Source organism: Macrotis lagotis, chromosome 1, assembly GCF_037893015.1.
Source record: "Macrotis lagotis isolate mMagLag1 chromosome 1, bilby.v1.9.chrom.fasta, whole genome shotgun sequence".
Taxonomy (NCBI): Eukaryota; Metazoa; Chordata; class Mammalia; order Peramelemorphia; family Peramelidae; genus Macrotis; species Macrotis lagotis.
Genome location: NC_133658.1, coordinates 410,148,736 through 410,173,961, shown reverse-complemented (window position 1 = coordinate 410,173,961; position 25,226 = coordinate 410,148,736). Strand labels below are relative to the sequence as shown.

General features: G+C 36.1%; 1 protein-coding gene across 3 annotated transcripts in view; it reads left to right on the top strand.

Annotated features, from left to right (window-relative positions):
- Window positions 1–25,226, top strand: part of RNF14 (ring finger protein 14) — a 121,301-nt gene that overhangs the window by 93,167 nt on the left and 2,908 nt on the right. For 2 of the 3 annotated variants that reach the window (XR_012473790.1, XR_012473792.1), the window contains 2 exons: window positions 10,099–10,262; window positions 23,461–23,598. The gene's annotated coding sequence lies outside the window, so the exon portion shown is untranslated. The remainder of the gene's footprint in view (window positions 1–10,098; window positions 10,263–23,460; window positions 23,599–25,226) is intronic. The other variant, XR_012473791.1, reaches the window with a different exon arrangement.

Below are 25,226 nucleotides of genomic sequence, written 5' to 3'. Positions count from 1 at the left end.
TTCAATGGAATCTGACAATACTTCCAACCCTTCAATAGCAATGAAAACAACTGTTTAACAACTGCATAGCAAAAACAATCAGTTTAAATTAGAAGAAGCTTCCTGGGATTTCTGTTCTCTCTCACCTCCCTATACCTGATAGTGTCCTCCAGCTCTTGCGGGTACATTTTGTTCTGCTTGCTTCAGACATGAAAATAGTACTATCCAATTCTTCGCTGTCCACAAGTGAAAAGGTATCAACCAATTCAGATCTTTCCTATTTTGTCCCCCAACTAACTGGGAAAATCTGTAGCTAGAAAATTTCTAGCACTTTTGGATATCTGAGTGACATCATCCCAAGTATTTATTCTATGGTGTCAAGGGAGGTTTAAGGGAGGGAGGTTGGGAAGGAAAAGACAACCAGGTACAACTTCCCATTTGTCTTTTTATTTTTTTTTAGGATTTTGCAAGGCAAATGGGGTTAAGTGTTGCCCAAAGCCACATAGCTAGGCAATTATTAAGTGTCTGAGGCTGGATTTGAACTCAGGTACTCCTGACTCCAGGGCCAATGCTCTATCCACTGTGCCACCTAACTGCCCCCCAATTTGTCTTTTGTAGTAAATCAACAAAGAAGCAGATATACTACCATGAAACCATGGTAGTATACCCATGGGTATGCACTACCCATGGGTAGTATACCTATGTTACCATGGGTATGTTGATCTTCAGTTCAACTGAACTACAAATAGTTTGAAATTTATCTGTTTGTTCCAAATTTTACCAAGCTATATATAAAACCATGAGTTTGAGCCTATTGTCTTTTCTATGAAGCCTAGAAGATCTGCTTTTGGGGGATCTGGAGTTTTAGGTTTGTCTTGGTAGGGAAGGAGTATGTGGCAAGGGGTCTATTAAATTTCTCAAAGGAAGTGAATGAATATCAACAGTACATAAAGCAAGACAAGACTTTCTAATTGTAATTTGGCAGCAGATCTACTTGCATATTAATTGGTCCCAGTTCATGCTGTAAGGGCCAATGCTGATTGTTTGTAAGCATTATTTATGATCAAAGAATAGATGGAGATGCAAAGGTACCATCTGTATTAGTCAAAATTGTTTTTAGCTAGTTCTTGGTCCTCTTGATTTAGTATCCTAGAGGAAGGGGGAAGGATTATCTCCAATTATCAATCTAATGTCTAAGCTAAAAAAAATTTGCATAGTAAACTATAGAGGGAAAAATAGTGGACCTTCTACTTCTTAAGGGTTTTTTTGATACTCTAAATTTGTCAAATATCAAATAAAGTGAACGGTTCCATATAAATCATAGAACATAAAAAAAGGATTATTTACTATGAATCTCTACAACTGTCTTTTCTTTTTAAGTATATAAAAAATTCAACATGTAATTTTCAGAGTGGGTCTCCTGGCAGTTGTTTCCCCTGGATTTCCTTTTGTTCTCTTTTGTGTATTTTTTAAAAAAATGTTTCAATAACTTTCTTGTTCTTTTTCTTTTGGCAGTCTAATGAATAGCTCTGCTCTATATTTTATCTCCCTCCTCCAAAATAAAAATAAATATCTTTTTAATAGATATGCAGTTGAGAAAAACAAATTCCCACACTGGTCATATTTGAAAATGTTTATCTCTCATTAACAGCAACATTGTTTCTTGATCAACTATGATGGACTTAGCTCCTCCCAGCAGTTCAGTGATCAAGGACAATTCTAAAAAGCCCAACAATTGGGGAATCGTTAAACAAATTGAATATATGATTGATGGAATGATATTGTTGGATGATGGAATACTATTGTTCTGTAAATAGCATGAGCTATTGAATGAGCAGATGAATTTCAGAAAAAATTGGACTTAGATGAACTGATACTGAGTGAATTGAGAAGAATCAGGAAAACTTCATATACCTTAACAGCAACATTGAGTGATGATCAGATATGATTAGTAATAGTGATTTCTTCTAAATAATGAGCTATTTAAAAATACCTGTGATGGAAAATGCTATTCATATCCAGAGAAAAAACTACAGAGACAATACAGACCAAAACATGCAATTTTCTCTTTTTGAAATTTATTTTGTTTTTCTTTCTCATTTTTTCCCTTTTGTTCTTATTTTTCTTTCAAAACCTGAGTAATATGGAAATATGTTTAATATGATTGTATATTTGTAACCTCCACAAGGAGGGGGGAAGGGAAAGGAGGAAGGGAGAAAAATGTGGAACTCAAAATCTTACAAAAATGAATGTTGAAAACTATTTTTACGTGTAATTGGAAAAATAAAAAAAAAGAAGTAAGTAGCATACTGGGCAGCATATTTCCTCATTGGTTCTTTGTGTATGGGATAAAAATTCAATTAAAAAATATAGAGACTCCTCTGAGCAAAAAAGATAGTTTATTTTGATTTTTCTCAAGAAAAGGGCACACTCCAAGTCTCACAATGGTAGTGAAGATCAAGGAGCTGCCCCCAAATGACAGTCAAGTAAGATTACATGGCCTAACATGATCCCCTCCTCCTCCTTATCTTCCCTCTCTGTCGACTCATTGGTTAGTCTTCAGAGTTATATTCTACTTGTGAAAATCTACCCCAGCAACAAAGAAAAGAATGACAGGTTTTCATAAAATATTACCTCACCATTCAGATGGTGAGAATAACCTTCAGGATTATAACTATCTCATTGAAGTAACAGTTTACTTATCATCAAACAAGGAGTCTTATGAGCTTCTTTGGAATGCAAGGTTTTTCTTATGGGAACAGTCTACTGTTTTCCCAGTTAAGATAGTTTTATCATCAAATAGTTGACTAACTGAAAATGCAAGGTCTCTCTAGAAATAGTCCACTATTTCCCCCTAAGAGAATTGGGAGGGTGCTTGGCTTGGAATGCAAGGTCTCTCTCCCTCTTTCTTCGAAGAATAGTCTAAAAGTAATAATCTGTCTTTGTTTTAATAATTTTTGTAACCCTGAGAGGACTTTACTAGGAATATTAACTCTTAAGAGGGAATATCACACTCATTTGGAATTATGTCAAATCTATTTTTCTTCATTATTATTGATGCATATTTTCATTTTCCAAGACTTTGACAGAGTCTTCAGAATTTCAGGAAGTATGATTTCCTCAAAGTCTCTAACTTATAAAATTATTCCATTCCATCCAGCCTAATGCTCTCTTCTAGGAGGAATGACCCACCCATTTCTTTTGGGGGAGTTTTAACCTTGTCAGGGAAATTGTATAGATAATACAAAATTTTCATCATCAATTCAGTTGTAAGTGTTTCAGGCAAACTCTGAAAGTATCTACCTCATTTTTGTCTTTGAGAAGAGGCAGAGGCGAAATAGAAGTCTAGCTTCTAAGTCAGAAAGACTGAGATCAGGTCCTACCTGATACATACTGATACTATAACTCTGAGCTTACTTAACCTCTCAGTGCTCAAAGTCAATAGTGTCAAATACAAATGGAAAAGGGGGCACTTGAACTTTGCTTATTGACTTAGAAAACCATACATTGACCTTATTTATTTTTTTGTATTTTTATTTATTTTTTAATAAGTCTAATCAGGGGCGGCTAGGTGGCACAGTGGATAAAGCACAGGTCTTGGAGTCAGGAGTCCCTAGGTTCAAATCTGGTCTCAGACACTTAATAATTACTTAGCTGTGTGGCCTTGGGCAAGCCATTTAACCCTGTTTGCCTTACAAAAACCTAAAAAAAAAATAAGTCTAATTATATTTTAATCTGTTTCTGTCCATACTTTGGAGTTGTAGCTATGGGACAGAGGGCAGGTATTTGACAATTCTGCTCTAGACAATTCTCTGAGGCTATAAATTTCAGAAAAGGCATTCATCTACTTTAATGCAGGAATTTTCTGGAGTTCCTATATCAATCAATTCAATGATCCACAGTCTGCTTCTAACATCTGATTGATAAATATTTATTGGATAATTGAGAGATTTACTTACTTCTACTCTCCAGGAAAGCATACTTTTAGTGATTCATTGAATAACAAAACATAAAACTTATACTAAGAAGGCCATTTGACAAACTGTTAATCTAAGGGTTTGGTAAGCCAGGTGTTCAAAGATACCACATACAGGATAGTGTAAAAGGTCTAGAAAGGTGTTAGCAGTGAGTCATAGGAATGTGGGCCCTGTAGAGTGAATAGCAAAGGAATATGTCAGCAGCCAGAGAAAGCAAAAAAAATCCTTTTCTTTTCAGATTTCCAAGGAATGCCTTTCTCCTCCACTCTTCTGGAGAATGGGGGTAGGCTGAAGTAGTAATGTATGTCTTAACTAGATAAATTCTCTTCTTAGTCTTGAGTTGAGTGACCTCTCTGCAGCAGGACATCCATTTGTTCTAAGAAGCTGCCAATTTGGCCATTCTCTCTTTCCCTGGATCTCTATAGTCTATTTTCCATTGGTGTACTCCAATTTGTTTTCTGCCACTTGCCTGTCTCCCAGTAGTTAATTTTCTTTAGCCATTTTTTTGGGGGGAGGGCTGAGATTATGAGGGAGCCCTTTTTTTTTAAGTCCCAGAATTGGAATGATGCAACTCTGTTCAGGGATAGCTTAAATTACGAAGGATATGACTACATTGGAATTAGAGCTGCCTTTCAAAGGCAGTTTGTCACCTGTCTTACAATGACCATCCTAATTCTCAGCATCGTCTAGAACTTGAAATTGCAAAGATGACTTGCTCTTTGTAAGTCATTTTCACATGGACAGAAGTTACTCAAACTCTCTGAGTATGTTTCATATAGTAGAATGGAGGTAGTACAATTTATAATGCCTTCCTTACAAGAATATATAAAAATAGTATATAAAAAAACCACTTTGGGGCCAGCTAGGTGGTGAAGTAGATAGAACACTGGCTCTGGAGTCAGGAGGACCTGAGTTCAAATACAACCACAGACACTTAATAATTACCTAGCTGTGTGACCTTGGGTAAGTTGCTTAACCCATTCATTGCCTTAAATTAAAAAAAAACCACTTTGTAAACCTTAAACCTTTATATGTACTAGGAGGCATAGGGGATAAAAGTAGTGGACCTGGAGTCAGGAAGACTGGAAGTCAAATCTAATCTCAGACACTTATCAGCTGTATGATCCCGGGCAAGTCTCTTAATCTCTCTCTATATCAGCTTCCACAAATGTAAAAGAGAAATAATAATAATAGCACCTAATTTACAGAATAATTGCAAGAATAAAATTGAGAAAATATTTGTAAAGCACTTTACCAACCTTAAATGCTACATCAATACTATTTTTATAGTATTATTTATTATGTTAATTTTGCCATGTTCAAAGCATCGTGTCTATAGAAAAATATGTGTAACTAATGGTTGTAGTAGATGTATCTATTAAAACCAAATAGTTTACGTTTAGTTTTATAAAGGCTCCCAGGAAGTGTGGTTCATCTTAAAGGTCCCAAATGAAGCAAAACTCTATTGACCACTATGTAGTCAATATTACATAACCATGTTAATATGTATGAGACTAAGAAATTCATCAGTTTATTTACTCATTTCAGTGCTTCATTATTGAGATTATTATAAAGTACCCTAATTTTTGTTAACATGGCTAATAGATCTTTCTTGGATATCCATCTATCTATATGTCATATATCTGATATATATGTATATATGTATGTGACTTATACACACACACAGAAAATAATATATTTATTAAATATGGGAATTCCTAGGAAGAATGTTCAGGAGGACATGCTTGAAGGACTTGCCAGAAGGGAATGTCTTCTCACGTCTGGACTTTTGTGCCTTATCAGGGAAGGTAAGATCTCCACAAAAAAATGTGAATCTTCTCCCTTCAGGATGTCCATGCCACCCATTGATACAACGGGGAGATTCATATTTTCTATCAAGGTCAACAACATATATGTATGAATATATATGTGTATATATGTATCTATATACATATACACACATACATATATTTACATATGCTTTTGGGATAAGGTGAAATCTTTCAGATTTTCTTTTTTTGTTCATGTGATATGATGTGTTCTCTAATGTAGCTAAAACCTAAATGTCACAGTGAAGTGTTTTATAAAGGTGTTTGAGGGGTGGGTAAGGCTGGTAAGGAAAGGAATTATTTGCTTATGAAGTTTTACTTTCTTTAAATAATATTTTAATTTTCCCCAATTACATGTAGAAACAATTTTTAACATTTAGTGGGTTTTTTTAAAGTTTTGTGTTCTAAATTATTTCTCTCCATCCCTTCTCTCCCCCCTCTTCCTGAGATGGTAGGCAATTTGATACAGAGTAAATGTGTACAATTATGTAAAACATTTCTATATTAGTTATTTTGTGTAAGTAAACTTGAACAAAAAGAAACTGAAAAATAGTATGCTTTGATCTGTATTAAGATGCCATCAGTTCTTCCTCTGGAGGAGGATGGAATTTTTCATCATGAGTCCTTTAGGATTGCTATTAAGTCATTCCCAGTTATCATAAACTATTGCTTAAGTCTTCCCAAGTTTTTCTTAAATTATCCTCATGTCATTTTTTGATATAATATTTTTTCTTAATTCTATGTAAAGACAATTGAGTTTCAAATAGTTTCTTTCTCGCTCCCCTACTTACTCTCTAAGATGGTAAGCAATTAGATATATGTGCAATCATGCAAAATATATTTCCATATTAGTCATCTTGTGAAAGAAGAATCATACCAAAAGGGGAAAAAAAACACAAAAAAGTAAAAAAAAAGAGTAAGTTTTGGTCTATACTCAGACAACAGCAGTTTTTTTTCCTCTGGGGGTGATTTAGAGCATTTTTTAAAATATGATTATAGGTAACTTTGATTTCTTCATCTGAAAACTGCCTGTTCATATCCTTTGATTGTTTAACAATTGGGGAATGACTTGTATTCTATAAATTTGATTCAATTCTCTATATACTTGAGAAAAGAGATCATAAAGATTATTTTCAAAAAGAAAGATTTGCAAAGAAATTGATACAGATGAACCAGGTGACTTGCTCTTTTTTCCAGAGATCACATTATTCAGTTTTCTCCATACATTATTCAGCTCCTCTGAGAAAGAAACAGGAAGGAACACTATTGATAAATATATTTGGGGTGGCTAGGTGGCATAATGGATAAAGCAGGAGTACCTGAGTTCAAATCCGGTCTGAGACACTTAATAATTACCTAGCTGTGTGGCCTTGGGCAAGCCACTTAACCCCGTTTGCCTTACAAAAACCTAAAAAAAAAAGAAAAAAAAAGAAAGACTTAGATATCCAAAATAAAACCTAGTATTTTTTTATGTTTTTCTCCCCATGCTCTGTTCCTCTTGACTCATTGCCCTCAGTGCTACTGCCCCAACTACAGCTTCTAGTTCTAGAACTTGAATTCTAGCTTTTTTCTCTTATCATTCTGTCTTTCAGAATTTCATAACCTGTGATTCCTTGTTCTTTATAATCTGTACTCTAAGACCTCCCTCTGTTGCTGCTCCTTTTTTTTTAAAATATACACTAAGTTGAGAAGGAGTTTAATCTAGATCTTTGACTATGCACCCTTAGATCACAACCTGTGACCTAATCCCCTAGAAAAGAGTGAAGACTTCCTTGTGCCCTGATGACTGTGATGAGCTGGGATTGAGCCAGATTCTTTAAAATGGGGGTTCTGAACCTTTTTTTGTGTCATGGATCCCTTTGGGAGTCTGATGAAGCTTATGGACCTTTTCTCAGAATAACAATACTTTTAAACACATAAAATAAATGTAATTATTTTGGAAAACAATTACAATGGAAATTTTTGCTATTGTTCATTTGTGTTCAACTCTCCATGACCCCATTTGGTGGTATTTTTGGCAAAGATACTGGAGTCATTTACAATGTCCTTCCTCCAGTTCATTTTACAGATTAAGCTTATGGACCCTTTCTCAGAACAATAATGCTTTTAAATGAATAAAATATATGTAAATAAGATTACATAGGAAATGAATTGCATTGGAAATTTTTGCTGTTGTTCATTTTTGTCCAACTCTTCAAGTTCCCATTTTGGGTATTTTTGGCAAAGATACTGGGGTGGCTTACAATGTCCTTCTCCATCTCATTTAGTAGATGAGGAAATTCAGAGTTAAGTGACTTGCCCAGGATCACACAGTTACAATCTGAGGCTGGATTTGGGTATTCCTGATTCCAAGCCTAGTGATCTATTTAAGTGTCCCATCTAGTCATCTAGTCATTCATAATACAAAAACAGCTGTCAAAATATTAAATGTTCCAAGCTCATGGGCTCTCTGAAATCTATCCACAGATGCCTTTCATGGATCCTTGTTTAGGGACATAGGCTTTAGAACAATTGCCCAGGAGAAGAGGTTACTTAGAGGAGCTCTGTACATCCTTGAACAATTTTTGTCTCCCTCCACCTTAAATATCAGATAGAGAAACTATGAAGGGTTTGAATTTTGAATTAGCTATGTCCCTTTAGGTTGGTTATTTAACTTTTCTTTAAAATTAAGAAAAACCTTTTATTGTTATTTTTTGCTTTTGTATCACCTTTTCTCCCCCCCCATTACATACATAGACAAGTTTCAACATCCACTTCCAAAACCCTGAGTTCTAAATGCTCTCCTTTCCTTCTGTCTCACTCTGCCTCATTGAGAAAACAAGTTATTTGATATAGGTTAAAAATGTGTATTACTTTCTTTTCTGCATACTTACCTTCTCTTTGCACTCCTCAGTAAAGTAACAAAAAATAATTAAAAGAAAAAAGACTATTCAGAAAAACTAACCAACACTTTAATTAAAAGCAACAGCGTATCCAATGCCCCACACACTCTGTCTCCAGTGAAGGAAGGTAGGTGTAGTGTATTTTCTCATCTATCCTTCAGGGTCAAGTATGGTCATCATAATCACATAGCATTCAGCATTTTTTTTTCATTTACATTGGACCTTGAAGTCTCTTCTTCACCTAACCATCTTCTACCCTGGGGCTGTCTTGTACCATCCTTACTTCAGCTTCTTACTCTGAGAATTGGAATCTATTGAACTCTATCATTGCTTCTGGAAAGAAGGCCCTTTTGTTCTACTCATCATCCCAATTACTTTCCTAACCAAAACCCTTTCCCTGGTTACTACTGCTACAACCTCCCTATTGGAGGGGAAGGCAGGAATTAGTCTTATTTTTCTATTTGTATTCCTTCTCAAAACTTAGCAAAGTGGTTGTTACATAGAAAATGTTTATTAAATACTTTTCTTTTTGTGTTTTCATGGCTTTACCATGTCTATATCAGTCTTCCTATGCTTCTCTGAATTCTTTATATCTATTACATTCCTATACCACAATTTCTTTAATTATGTGCAAATTAATGATCATCAATTTTGCTGAAGATAAAGTCCTTTACTAGCATAAAAATGATTCTATAAACACTGGTGGAGAAGCATCAGACTTACATTTGTGGATTCACACATGTGGACCATTCTAATTCTCTTGAGTGCTACCTGAACCAGATTAAAATGTAATTGGGAAATGTTTAACAAAATAAGCAAAGATATGATTAAAACATAAATAATATTCATATGTGGTTTTCTAAAGCAATATGTGGGCTACAAGAATATTTATGTATAGTTTAGAGACCCTATTTTTATTTGAGTTTGACACCAAGCAATGGCATCTTTAGATCAAAGGAAATTATCTTATTTTTCTATGCTTTAGTTTCCTCATTTGTTAAATAAGAATAATACTTGTCCTATCAAGTTCTCAGGGTGGTTATGAGTACCAAATAAGATGAAATGACTTTGAAAAATTAAAAAGTGTTCTATATTTAAATGGAAGACATTGTAATATAATGTCTTACTACTATTCCACAATTCTAGAATTTTTCTCATAAAGTGAGACCTACCTTCTGCCAAGGTCCTTGTGCAGGGCTTTGACCTGCCTGCTTCAAATATTTACTAGCTGTGTGACCCTAGGCACATCAGTCCCTGCCTTCCTCAGTCTCCTCATCTATAAAATCGACATAACAATAATACCTAATTCCCAGGATTGTTGTGAGGATAGATCCAGGTAATTCGTGGAAAGCAAGTTGCAAAGCTTAAGGCATCATATAAATGTTAGTTATTATAGAAAAGTAACTGTGTAATTTTTATTTCACTTTCCAGGTCTTGGATGCCAAGAAGGAACAGGGACATAAGGGGATCTTTCAGGACCTAAGAATACTGCATTCTGTCTTGGGCCACAGTTTAATGAAGGGCAAAGTGACCTCCTATTCCCAACAAAGGGCTTGTCAGACAACTCTAGCCAATTTATATTCAATGCCTGATAGGTACATAGTCCTCTGTACATAAAGATGTTTCTTGCATATAACCAGGCATTGGGTTGCAGAATTTACCATTGGTCTTTATGCCTCAAATAGTAATTTGTTCCCTGCCTTAATTCTCTCTTTCTCTCAGAGCTATAATTAGATGGTATTGAGGGCACAGGAGAAGTAGGAAGGATTGGTACAACTTTCAATGTGAGATTTATTCACTTTAGCAGCCACAATTTAACCACCTTTGACACTTGGTCAAGTTATTTCATCTCATTACTTTTAATTTCACACCACCCCTTTTCCTCCACTTCTATCTTTTTTAGTTCAAACTCCTGCCTTTCAAAATGTTTCAGGGAAGGAAAATTTTTTTTATTAAAAAAAAGCTCATATTTGCTTTTCTGTTGTTGATTGCTTTTTGATTGTTCAATGGAAAAGTGCTGGGTTTGAAGTCAAAAGAACTGAATTCAAATTCTGACTGTGCTGTTTAATACTTGTATGGGCAAATCTGAAACCTTAGTTTTCTCATCTGCAAAGTGAAGATGTTAGACCAGATAATGTTTTTTTGTTTTTTATTTTATTCAAAAATTTTTTATCCCAGCTCCATGCAAGTTTCAACATTTACTTCCAAAACATTGAGTTTCAAATTCCCTCCCTTCCTTCCAACCTCCCACCCCATGAGAAATCAAGTTACTTGTGTAAGTTAAAAATGTGTAGCCATGAAACATATTAATTACAAGAGTCAGGTTGTAAAAGTAAATATAATCTGCCCCCACTAAGAAAGAGAAACCTCAGGAAAAATAAAGTGAGGAAAAAAAAAGTTAGATCAGATAATCTTTTTTTTTTCAGTCCATACAGTACATGGCAGAAAAACCATGTATACAGTACATAGGGTTGGGAACATCTTTTTAAGTCTTATTAGAGGAAAAGCAGGATGCTTGGTACTGACAGACAGAATGAAGTGATGGGTTTCCTCTAATGTCCTGGGTCCTTATGGCAACTAAAGGTAATGATAGGAGAAGTGGAGAATGAGAATGATCCCTGCCACTTCTTAATGCTTATTGTTAAGGAGAGGGCAAAGGGTGAAGAGAGTTCCTTCTAATCCAAGAACTATGGAGGGCCTTAGTTTGGGATCATAATCCTCTCTTCTACTAAATGCTCTTGACACAGCTCACAGAGAAGGCAATTGGGCAGGATGACCTTGGTTTTACCCTCAGATATACAACAAGAATCGATCAGATAATCTTTAAGGTCCTTTCTGCCTCTCCATCTTTGATCTTATGATTCTTCTAAATAAGACCTATAGAATAGTGAAATCTCTGCCTCACACCAAATCTATAGTTTGTTTTGTTTTTTGGGGAAGGTGTGAAGGTGAGTATATAAGAAGGGGGTGAAGCAGTGGCTCTCAAGGGCAGTGTTTATTTTTTTTTGTCTTCTACTATTCCATCCCCAATCCTCCACTTTGAATGGGTGTACATTTTTGCAGCAATCCTGGAACTGTCCCTCTGCCCCCACTTTGATTTCCAAACAAAATGGATTTTATCCTAGTGCAAAATAAGCAATTATCTAGATTTATTCCCCACTGATTAAATAGTTTTTCTTCATTATTATTTTTACCTTTGCATGTTAAACCATATATTCTCACCAAGGGGGCTCTTTGATTTTTGAAAAGTATTGAAAAACCCTTCACTGGTAGTTTATTATTTGGGGATATATACCAAGATTAAGGCAGTTGCTTGGGCCCTGGAGGACATAATCTATTCTGTTTAACTTATGGCAAATAACCATAATGCAAGTTAGAATATAAACAAGAAAGGAACAAAGTGCTATGGATATGTAGCAAAGGAAAAGTCTGATTCCAAGTAAGGCATACAGAAGATGGCAACTGAACTGAGCCTTCAAGGACAGATGGGAATTACATAGGCAAAATCTACCAGAGAAGGCCATTTCAGATAGAGGAACAACACAGACAAAAACATGGAGATGTCAAAACATGCTAAGTATCTGGTAAAATAATAGTTCTTTTTTTTAAATTGTTTTTTAATTAAATATATTATTTGGGGCGGCTAGGTGGCGGAATTGATAAAGCACTGGCCTTGGAGTCAGGAGTACCTGGGTTCAAATCTGGTCTCAGACACTTAATAATTACCTAGCTGTGTGGCCTCGGGCAAGCCACTTAACCCCATTTGCCTTGCAAAAACCTAAAAAAAAAAAAAGATATTATTTGAGTTTTACAATTTTTCCCCCCATTCTTACTTCCCTCCCCCCACCCCCCCATGGAAAGCAATCTGTCAGTCTTTACTTTGTTTCCATGGTGTGCAATGATCCAAATTGATTGCGATGAGAGAGAAATCATATCCTTAAGGAAGAGACAAGAAGTCTAAGAGGTAACAAGATCAGACAATAAGATATCTGGTTTTTTTTTCTAAATTAAAGGGAATAGTCCTTGAACTTTGTTCAAACTCCATGGCTCTTTATCTGGATATAGATGGCACTCTCCTTTGCAGACAGCCCAAAATTGTTCCCAATTGTTGCATTGATGGAATGAGCGAGTCCTTCAAGGTTGAACATCACCCCCATGTTGCTGTTAGGGTGTACAGTGTTTTTCTGCTTCTGCTCATCTCACTCAGCATCAGTTCATGCAAATCCCTCCAGGCTTCCCTGAAATCCCATCCCTCCTGGTTTCTAATAGAACAATAGTGTTCTATGACATACATATACCACAGTTTGCTAAGCCATTCCCCAATTGAAGGACATTTACTTGATTTCCAATTCTTTGCCACCACAAACAGGGCTGCTATAAATATTTTTGTACAAGTGATGTTTTTACCCTTTTTCTTCATCTCTTCAGGGTATAGACCCAGTAGTGGTATTGCTGGGTCAAAGGGTATGCACATTTTTGTTGCCTAGTTTAGGCACAGTTCCAGACTGCTCTCCAGAAAGGTTGGATGAGTTCACAGCTCCACCAACAGTGTAATAGGGTCTCCGATTTCCCACAACTCTTCCAACAATGATCATTATCCTTTCTGGTCATATTGGCCAATCTGAGAGGTGTGGGGTGGTACCTCAGAGAAGCTTTAATTTGCATTTCTCTAATAATTAATGAATTAGAGCATTTTTTCATATGGCTATGGATTGCTCTGATCTCCTCATCTGTAAATTGCCTTTGCATATCCTTTGATCATTTGTCAATTGGGGAATGGCTTTTGATTTAAAAATATGTCTCAGTTCTCTGTATATTTTAGAAATGAGTCCTTTGTCAGAATCATTAGTTGTAAAGATTGTTTCCCAATTTACTACATTTGTTTTGATCTTGGTTACAGTAGTTTTATCTGTGCAAAAGCTTTTTAATTTAATGTAATCGAAATCATCTAATTGGTTTTTGGTTATGTTCTCCAACTCTTCCTTAGTCATAAACTGCTCCCCTTTCCATAGATCTGACAGGTAAACTAGTCCTTGATCTTCTAATTTGCTTATAGTATTGTTTTTTATGTGTAAATGGTGTAACCATTTGGATCTTACCTTGGTAAAGGGTGTGAGGTGTTGGTCTAATCTAAGTTTCTTCCATACTAACTTCCAATTATCCCAGCAGTTTTTATCAAAGAGGGAGTTTTTATCCCAATAGCTAGATTCTTTGGGTTTATCAAACAGCAGATTACTATAATCATCTCCTGCTTTTGGACCTAGTCTATTCCACTGGTCCACCACTCTATTTCTTAGCCAGTACCAAACAGTTTTGATGACTGATGCGTTCTAATATAATTTTAGATCAGGTAGGGCTAAGCCACCTTCTTTTGCACTTTTTTCATTAAGCTCCTGGAAATTCTTGACTTTTTATTTCTCCATGTGAATTTACTTACAATTTTTTCTAACTCATTAAAGTAATTTTTTGGAATTTTGATTGGTAGGGCACTAAACAGGTAGTTTAGTTTTGGTAGAATTGTCATTTTTATTATATTAGCTCTACCTATCCACGAGCAGTTGATATTTGCCCAATTATTTAAATCTGATTTAATTTGTGTGAGAAGTATTTTATAGTTGTTTTCAAAAAAGATTCTGAGTCTGTCTTGGCAAATAGACTCCCAGGTATTTTATATTGTCTGAGGTTACTTTGAATGGAATTTCTTTCTCTAGCTCTTCCTGCTGTATCTTGCTACATATACAGAAATGTTGAGGATTTATGAAGGTTTATTTTATAACCTGCAACTTTGCTAAAATTGCTAATTGTTTCCAGTCATTTTTTGGATGATTTCTTGGGATTCTCTAGGTAGACCATCATGTCATCTGCAAAGAGTGAGAGTTTTGTCTCTTCCTTCCCAATTCTAATTCCTTCAATTTCTTGGAAAATAATAGTTCTACTTGTCTAGAATTTTGATTACTACTTTAAAGAGTCATCAGTAAATAACACTGAGAAGACAGGTGGGGAACTAATTAAGGAGGAGCTTGATAGTAAAGGAAAAGTGTTTAGCCTTCAAGTGATGGAGAAGAGTTTCAAATCTTAAATGTCATCTAATCTGTCTTTGCACACTAAAGACCACCAGGTCTTTCCATCTGCCTTGAAGTGTTCCTAAAAGTGTTGACTCCTTTAATTAGAATATGAATTCCTTGAGAAAAGGAGCTGTCACTTCTCTTTGCATCTTCAGTCATAAGCATAGTGCCTGGTATATACCTAGTTTTTTTAATTGCTTATTTTCATTCATTCATTCATCTACTCACATTTTTAGAATTACAGAAAAGAGCATCCAGAGGAAGGTGACCAGGTTGGTGAAACAAATCATGTTCATGGCATATAAAGATCATTTGAAAGAACTGTAGATGTTTAGTTTGGAGAAAAGAGGATACAGGAAATAGGATATCTTTGTGTTAGGTGATACAGTAGCTCCAGAGCTGCATTTGGAGTCAGGAAGAACTGAGTTCAAATTTAGCCTCAGATACTAGCTGTGTTAACTTGAGCAAGTCACTTAACCTCTGATTGTCCCAGTTTCCTCCTCTGTGAAACGAGGGTAATAATAGTACCTATCTTTGTAGGATTGTTATGAGAATCAAAGGAGTAATATTTATTAAGCATTCAGCTCAGTATAAGGATTATATATTATTATTATATGGAAGAGGGGTTATACTCATTCTGCTTGCCCCAGTCAATAAGTATTAAGTGTCTACTCTGCTCACAGGCATTGTATTGTTACAGAGGAAACAAGTACAAAGAATAAAATATTTCCTGCTTGTAATGAATTTACATTTTTTCCAGAGGGGAGAGAATAGTAAGAATATACAATAGTTGCAAAAAAGACAAATTTCAGCTTGTCATAAAGAGAAGTGTCCAAACAATTAGACCTATCCAAAACTGGAATGGTCTGCCTTCTGAGATAGTGGGTTCTCCCTCATTGGAGATCTTCAAGAACAGTCCCTGGGGGTTTCTTTTCTTTTCTTTTTTTTTTTTTGCAAGGCAATAGGGTTAAGTGGCTTGCCCAAGGCCACACAGCTAGGTAATTATTAAGTGTCTGAGATCGGATTTGAACCCAGGTACTCCTGACTCCAGGGCCATGCTTTATCCACTATGCCACCTAGTCACCCCTCCAGCTCTAAATTTCTATGATTCTGGGTTCAAGTCAGGGAAGAAAAGGAAATCCTAGCTATTAGAAAAAAATTGAACTAAAATTAAAGAGTTTATCTAATGTGCATGTGTGCAAGGAAAGTTAAGTCCCTCTTGATTTCTTCTCTTGGGATGTCTTTTTAGGCATTTGGTTAATAACAGGGGGGTGGAGTGTCTTCAAAGTTAAAATAACCTTCTACTCTATAACAAATCAAGTCTTTTCTTAGATCTTCTCTTCTGGCTGAATTCAATTCATTCCTAATCTTCTGTGGCTAATTTTAGCTTTCAAGGGCCTAGTCCTGGCTGCTAGTTACAGTTCCAGTGGTTATACTTAGAAGTCTAATCTTATCACCATTGTACACAATGAGTTACCACTAGTAAATCCTAGATCTAGAATACTCTCTGGGTCTCTACTTAGAAAACCTGAGTCACTGGAAATATATCTACAGGAATTGTCTCTTTCCCCCTTGAACAGAAGGTTGAGTACAATATAATTCCTGGCCTCATTACCTTTTTTCCTTGAAAATATAAAAACATTTTTAAAATTCCAAATGAAAATTCTCTCCACTCTATAGGAATGTTTTTAAAAGTCCCAATGGAAATTCTCTGCTATCTTCTGACAGGATACATTACTACCTGTTCCTAAGGAGAAAATTACTAGTGGGAGGAGGATATGTCCCTATGCTACACATTAGCTATGAAAGCCTACACCCTGGATTGTGGTTAGCCTGGATTAATGTCTAGCCAAAAGGAAACATTTTCAGAATTTAAGTGTCCCGTTCACATTTTAGGATCTATTGGGACAGTCTTAGCTTCACAAGCTTTGAAAAAAGTTTTATTGTTGTCTTTTCACTTTTTTTAATACTATAGTTATTTTTATTTTAACAGTCCCTCTATTCTATACTCCCTCATTTGAACATCGAACCTTTCCTTATTTCTTTTTAGTTCTAAATTTAATTAAAAAAGAAAACTGAAAGAAAATATTATATATGAAACTGCAAATCTCTAAGATGCACAATTTGTTTTTTGAGAAATATTGTAGGAAGTAAAAGATGAAATGATGGAAGTAACAAAGGTTCTATCTTCTGAGCATTTTGTTTTATTAAGCAATACATGCCAATTGCCCAAGAAATTGGGATTAGATCTCTTTTTTGGCCTGGATCCTGAATACAGGAGAAGATGAACTTTCATACATAAAAAAAAATTAATCAAATAAGACCAATTAATTAAAAAGAAACAATACAACATTAGGTATTCTGATTTTTTATTTGGAGGAAAGATTAGAAACTTTTCAAGCTGGGAAAGGAAAGCAAACCAGGCTTGCCTGAAATCAGAAAAGGAAGTGTCTTATTCCCCAGAGTGTCCACAAACACTCAAAAGAACATGGAAAAATATCTGATTAATCAGTATTGGGCCAATTTTCAGAAAAGATATATGAATTGGGGCAGCTAGGTGGTAAAGTGGATAGAGCACCAGCCCTGGAGTCAGTAGGACCTGAGTTCAAATTTAACCTCAGACATTTAATATTGACTCAGCTGTGTGACCTTGGGCAAGTCATTCAACCTTATTGCTTTGTAAAAAAAAGATACATGAATTGCTTGATATGTACAATTGTAAGAAAACCCCTTGCTTCAATCTTAGGATCTGACTGGGTTTCTGGTCGGCATAATTTAACTTCTTAGTTAAGGGTCTCTAAGCAGCTGTGAATAAGGGTCCAGTTACCCAGATGCTTAGGGCTAGTTACAAACAATACAATAAAAGTTTCTCCCAATTCCCACAATTGAATAAAATTTTCTCATAAGATAGAATTTGGACCAGACTCATAACTGAATAAAAAGGGAACTGAGCTAGCTCCAGAACTGAGTCACCAGATGGAGTCAGTAAGGTTCACTCAATTCCCACAATTAAATAATCTCCTTGATTCCTTTAGTATTCAATAAAGTCACCATTAAGTTATTTTCAAAATTTGTCTTGACTACATTTCTTTCTGAACTTTTTCTGTCCTTTGTATGTATTTTATTTTTTTTTAGGTTTTTGTAAGGCAAACGGGGTTAAGTGGCTTGCCTAAGGCCACACAGCTAGGTAATTATTAAGTGTCTGAGACCGGATTTGAACTGTGGTACTCCTGACTCTAGGGCCGGTGCTTTATCCACTACACCACCTAGCCACCCCCTTTGTATGTATTTTTAAGATGCTTCAGTGCCTCCCCTTTCTTACTTTTTTCTTTTTTTCAAGAAAATATTAAGTTCCCCTCTTCCTCTTAAATTAAAAAAAGAGCTTTGTGACTAATGAACACATTCAAATAAAGCAAATGCACACATTTTCCATGTCCACAAATATACGTCTCATTCCACAGACTTTGTGTCTGTTATGTCTCTCCCTAACAAGGGGTAGATAGTTTAGTTCATTATAGGTCCCAGTCCAGAGCCTTTGATGATTGCAGTGAAAAGAGTTCTTATCTTTCTACATTGTTTTTCTTTTGTTGCTGTTGTTCACTCATGTCTGACTCATGATGACCCCATTTGGGGTTTTCTTGGTAAAGATACTGGAGAGGTTTGCTATTTCCTTCTCCAGCTTCTTTTACAGATAAGGAAATGGAGGCAGACAGGGTCAAGTAACTTGTGTCTGAGGTCAGATTTGAATTCAGGAAGATGAATCTTTCTGGCTCCAAGCCTAGAACTCTATCCACTATCCCCCCCCCACCTGCCCCTGCCTTTTTTCTTTAAAAAAATTTTTTTTATTAATTTTGCACTTAAGTGAAAAAAAAGACACAAAAAGAACATTTCTATGCTATGTCTAGCATAACATAAAAGAGGGTTTAATACAAAAACAAATTTCTATTTTTGAAAAACCATGTAATGAACATTACTCATTTTCAAAGCTATCATGTTTTTATGTGCTTTCTTCTAAGATTTCTCCCATTTTACTTTAGTGTTAAGTTCTGTGCCTAGAATCAGGAAGATCTGAGTTCAAATCTAGCCTCAGATACCATCTAGTTGGAGTCACCCTGGAAAATTTACTTTACTTTTGTCTGCCTCAGCTTCTTCACTGTAAAATGAAGGCAACACTAGCAAATACCTGCTAGGGTTGCCCTAGAATTTAGCAGTGTCTGGTCCCTAGGGGCTTAATAAAATCCATTCTTTTTTTCCTTCCTTCCTCACTTCCTACCAGCTACCTCCCAGGATATTTTGAGAATCAAACGAGATAACATCAAATGAGATATTATAACCATGCCTGTTTATAGTGAGAGTTTTCCCTTTTTAACTTCTTTTTCTTCTTCAAGGTCATATACAGAGGGCATAAGTAATCAAACTAGGAGGCTTTGGACTCCAAATTCAGAACTCTTTCTCCTCTACTTGCTATCTTCAACATTAAATGTCTGTTGAACTGAATATCAATTAGGAGTAAAAATTTCCTCATATACCATTTGTTATAGAAGAAGGAATCCTCGGGCCTGATCTCTATCACATGGCCCTGTTTCCCCAAAGACCCATAAGGTTGAACACTGCACTCCCATCCACAAACAGCTGTTATAGGTTTTACCAAACCACAACAAGACTTTCTTCTACCAGAGCACCTCCTCCCCCAACTTCTGTTATGTTTCTCCTGCATCTGATAATTAATGTGCACTGTGTTTCCCTCAACAGACCATGCACAATATAAAGTCTGCCTATAATATCTCCCTAGTGTGCCCCAGCTTCTCATGATAGTCCCTAAACACAGGGAGAAAATTACCCTCCTTAAGAAAGACAGGAAATGGAAAGAACACTCCATTCACCCAATGTCTTCTAACACACAATCATTGTGAAGGCCCCTGAGGCTGGTAAACCTGGTTCCAACTCTTAAATGCCTTTTAAAATGCCTGTATCTAATTAGCTCAGCAGGTTAGAACATGCTATTCATGACTTTAGGGATTGTGGGAATGGGCTCCCAGGTGGGTTTGCTGATGTGACACCTTCACATGTCTGTCCTCTGTACCCCTAACCCCAGTCAATCCTCATAACAATGTGTGTGGCAGTTCCAAAAGAGGGTTAGGGTCAGATGACCCTGTGAATTCAGCATCCTGGAAGACATGAAGTTTTTTCATAGGTGTCAGTCAACATCATGGATTTTTAGAACTAATAGGATCCACAGATCACATAGCCTGTTTCATCTTTCAAATAAAAAAATTGAGGAGGGAGTTGTTTTTGTTTGTCCTTCCTTCTGGAAGAGAACCATGACATCAGGACATGACAGTAAATTGAATTTTAAATGAGGGAGGACTGTGCAAAGTCACCAGCCTTGCTTTCTTCTCCAGAGTCATCAGGGTCCAATTGTCAGTTATAGATCAATATTGAAGATTGGAGATAGCTCTGAATGCTGTAGGGGACCTTAGTCTTTAACAAGTCTCACTTTGACCAAGACAAAAAACCCAAACCAAACAAACAAACAAAAAACCAAAACCAATCTGAGAGAAGAACCTCAAGGTTTCTGGTCAAAACACAAACAACTGCTATTTACATTCACTCTGAGCAAATCAAATATTTCCTTGCCCAAGGTCACATAAGGAATTTGTTCACCATCTTGCCTAGACCTCAGTTCTTTTTTATAATATATTTTATTTTTCTGCAATTACATATTAAAACAATTTTTAACATTTTTTTTAATGTTGAGTTCCAAATTTTATCTCTCCCTCCCTTCACTCACCCCTCCAAGATGGTAAGCAATTAGATATAGGTTTTATATGTACAATCATGTAAAACATTTCCATTTTAATTATTTATTTTTTTAGGGTTTTTTTTTTTTTGCAAGGCAATGGGGTTAAGTGGCTTCCCCAAGGCCACACAACTAGGTAATTATTAAGTGTCTGAGGCTGGATTTCAACTCAGGTACTCCTGAGTCCAGGGCCAGTGCTCTATCTACTGTACCACCTAGCCACACCATTTTAATTATTTTTTAAAGAATACTCAAATAAACTTATTTTACTGATTATAGGGATTTTAATTCAAAACATGTTCTCTCTTGATGATTTGGCATCTCTTTTCATGGATTTGGCATTAGTAGGGTATTTTGTTAAGTCATTTCATCATGCCCTATTCTTCTTGACCCCATTTGGGATTTTACTTTGGCAAATTTATTGGAGTGGTTTGCCATTTTCTTTCCCAGTTCATTTACAGATGAGGAAATTGAATCAGAATGAAGTGACTTGCCCAGGGTCACACAGCTAGTAAGTGGCTGAGGGAGGTCACCTTTGAATTAATGTTTTTCTGATTCCAGGTCCAGTACTCTATCTGCTGCAACATCTAATTGCCTGACCAGGAGGGTAACAGTTACATTTCACTTCTCCTCCACGGTTCTCTAGTGTCCTCCTATGGTCTGAGAGGCTCTAGTCTCTTTGCCATTTGTTCTAGCCACCACAAATGGAATTCCCCCAATTTTAAGAGGTCCCTGCAACTTAGGTCCATTTAAGCACAAAGGAATATTTTTTGCTAACAAATATATAAACATCCTCCCTAACTTGTAGAAGACACAATCCCCACCCCTCATCACCTCATTTTCTAAGAAGGGGTCAGGGATTAAGTTCACAGTTTAGTTAAATTTCTATGTAGTATAATCCCACCTAATTCCCAGTTCAAAGCACCAACCCCCTCTCCAGCTGAGTCTTGGGCACCTTAGCTTCTCAGGGCTTTCCCTACTAGATCAGGTGCAACCATTGGCCTTGAATCCACCTCCACAGTTGCCATGTCTTGAATCTGGATCCAGGTAGTCCATCATCTGAACCTAGAACTGAAAAGGACAAATGAAACAGGAGAGAGAGAGAGAGAGAGAGAGAGAGAGAGAGAGAGAGAGAGAGAGAGAGAGAGAGAGAGAAAGTACCAGTTAGGTGGTTTTAAAGATGCAGCCCATTTAAAGATGCACCTAATGGAAAAAAATTACATCCACCCATAGTGCCTTCATTTTAGGGGATACAGGCATGGATAAAGCAAAACTCTGTTACAATCACCTTAAGTTCCCATCCCAGGGAACTGCCTTCCTAAAACAGCCTGGGAAAAGTTCAGAAAACAAGGCTAAATTTGGTTAGTAGCCTTATCATTGTTCTTCTCTTACCAATATAGTCCCTGGGAGGAGGTGGGAGGGGACACTGGACTCTTGTTACCTTTCTCTGATTATAGTTCCTCTGAGATGAGTTCTACTTATTTGCCATCTACAATCCTTCCTCACCATACCCAGATTGGTTTCTAACCACCCATGACCAGCATCGTGCTTCTTTCTGGTTAATAGATTCAGAGACTAGCTGACAGCTGCACTGTACTCCCCTGTAGCCTCAGATACACAAATGTTCCTTCTTTCCCAGAGTGCTTAGCCCTTGATGTTTTCTGAACTATTCCCAGAAGGGTTATATAAATGTCAGCTTTTTTATTGCTATCATTATTATTTGTTATTATTTTGATCATGCCTGTGTCAGAAGCAGGGAGATCCTGTGGTTGGGACCCCATGGGACCCTGGCACAGGAACTCATAACATCTTGTACATTGCTCTGTACTCAATATTATTAGAACAAATCAACCATGTTCTAGTTTCAAAGATGTAAATTAAGGAAATAACTTTTATTTTTATATTTTTAATTTATTTTTTCCAATTATGTGTAAAGACAGTTTTTAACATTCATTTTTTTAATTGAAATTTTATTTTATTTTCCCAGTTACATGCAAAGGTATTTTTTCAACATTCATCCATTTTCAAATTTATGACCACATTTTCCTACCATCCTCCCTTCCTCTCTTCCTCACCCCACCATAGCCTCAAACAGTTTGGTAAAAGTTGTATAATCCTGTTTAACATATTTCCAAATTTGTCATGTTGTGAAAAGGGAATTAGAACTAAGGGGAAAGAAAAAAACCCATGAAAAAGAAAGGAAAAACAAAAGAAGTTTTAAAAAAGCAAACATAGTATGTTTTGCACAGCATTCAGATTTCATAGTTTTTTCTCTGAATGTGGATGGCATTATCCATGGTGGGTCTCTCAAGATTGTCCTTGATCTCTGAACTGCCGAGAGGGACTGCATCCATCATAGTTTACTATTTCACTATGTTGTTAATATGTACAATGTTCTCTTGGTTCTGCTCATTTCACTCAGCATCAGTTCACAACATTCATTTTTTTTTGTTTTTGCAAGGCAGTGGGGTTTAAGTGACTTGTCTAAGGTCACACAGCTAGGTAAGTGTCTGAGGCAGGATTTGAACTCAGGTCCTCCTGACTCCAGGGCTAGTGCTGCTGTATCTACTGCGCCACCTAGCAGCCCCAATATTCATTTTTTAAATAAAATTTTGAGTTACAAATTTTCTCTGTCTTTTCTCTTCCTGCTTCCTAAGATGGTAAACAATTTGATATAGATTATATGCATGCAATCATGTAAAACATAAGGAAATATCTTTTGGGTTTTATTTCTACCTTTTTGGCTTTTATTCTCTCACTGGGTGATCTTTATAAACATCCTTTAGCCACTTGTACTCTAAAATCTTTCACAAGTTGCTTTCCTACCTCCTCTAACCCTCTTTACCTAGTTATTCACTTTTCCTTGTTCCTTGAGTCAGACCTTCTGTTCCAGGTCTAGGAATGTAATGTTTGCTCTTGTCTTTTCAGAGGCTTTATCCTGACTTGGAATGCAATCATTACTCCTTTCCATCAAGACATCCTTCTGTAGCATCATGTGGTAGAAAGATAGAAAGATTTGGATTTGTCCACATCCTGACTCTGCCAATATTACCTGTATGACCTTGGGTGAGTCATTTCACTCAATTTATATCTTTTCTTCAAAATCCTTCTCAAAACTTAACCTCCTTCACAAAGCCTTACATAGTCATCCCATATAATAGTTAGGATATAAAAATTGCTTTAAGGCTTACAAAGAACTTTATGTGTTTTGTTTATTTTTTGACTAGGTTCTCATTACCTGCATTTTACAGATAAGAAAAGTAAACAGAGGTGACTTCTCAGGGTCACAGAGTTGATGAGTGTCTAGGGTAGGCTTTAAACATTTAAAGGTCTTTCTAATTCCAAGGCTATTACTGTGATCACTTCATTTTCTACATAATCTCTGAGCACTTCTGATATCTTGAAGCATATCTATGTGATAGAAGCATAGATTTATTAAAAATGAAAAAGTATTAGTCATTGTTGTCCCCATGAAGATTTAATAAAAAAGAAAAAAGCACTGGTCACTAATGTCCTCTATATTGAAGCCAGAGTGGTACAATAGAAAGAATGTTGAATTTTATAATGGAAAGAATGATGGATTTAGTGTTAGATCTGAGTGAGAATCTTGAAACTTCCACCCACTAACTTTGTGACCATAAGTAACTTGCTTAACCTCTTTGAACCTCAGTTTTCACATTTGAAAAATGGGGGTTTAGGGGTGGCTAGGTGGTGCAGTGGATAAAGCACCGGCTCTGGAGTCAGGAGTACCTGGGTTCAAATCCAGTCTCAGACACTTAATAATTACCTAGCTGTGTGGCCTTGGGCAAGCCACTTAACCCCATTGCCTTGCAAAAACCTAAAAAAAAAAAAAATGGGGGTTTAAAATGGGATCTCTGGGGTCTCATCTGCCTCTAAACCTATAATAATTTTTGTTCATGTCAATAGCATCTGTTCTTTCCTTCCCTTGAGATATCTTTTAAAATTATCTCCCAATGCTTTCAAAACTGTGTTACCTTCAGCACAAATTTCCCTTGTATTTACTTGATCTGGTCCAATCTTTCCTCCCAATTTCATTTTGTTAAGTGCCATTTTCTCTGTCTTCATTTTATACTTTGTGAACTGAGGTGTTAAGTCCAAATAACATAATTTCTCTGTCACAGATAATGAAAATAGATTATTCTAGAAACGCTGACAAATGTTTACATTTTATGCCTATTTTTTTCTCTGGCCAATTTCATCTATGAATGTTCCTAAGATGATATGACCTAATTGGATCTTATGCCAAGGTTTCTATGGACTTATTTTTGTCTCCTCTGCTTTTTGACATTTAATGAGATGATATTGCTTATATTCAACCTCCTCTGAAGTGTTACAAATTAGTTTATATTCTAAACTGGTGTTGCCTTTAGCTGACATCTTCTCTTAGTATGGAGATCAAATGTATGCTGACTAAGGCTCTTTTGGCCTCTATATTGGTTTTTTTTTTTTTTTTTTTTTAGATTTTTGCAAGGCACATGGGGTTACGAGGCTTGCCCAAGGCCACACAGCTAGGTAATTATTAAGTGTCTGATACTGGATTTGAACCCAGGTACTCCTGACTCCTGACTGCTTTATCCACTACACCACCTAACGGCCCCTGGCTGCTACATTGTGGCAATTGCTTTATACCTGTTAAAATTACACAGGAACTGGAGATGATAAAGGTCAGCATC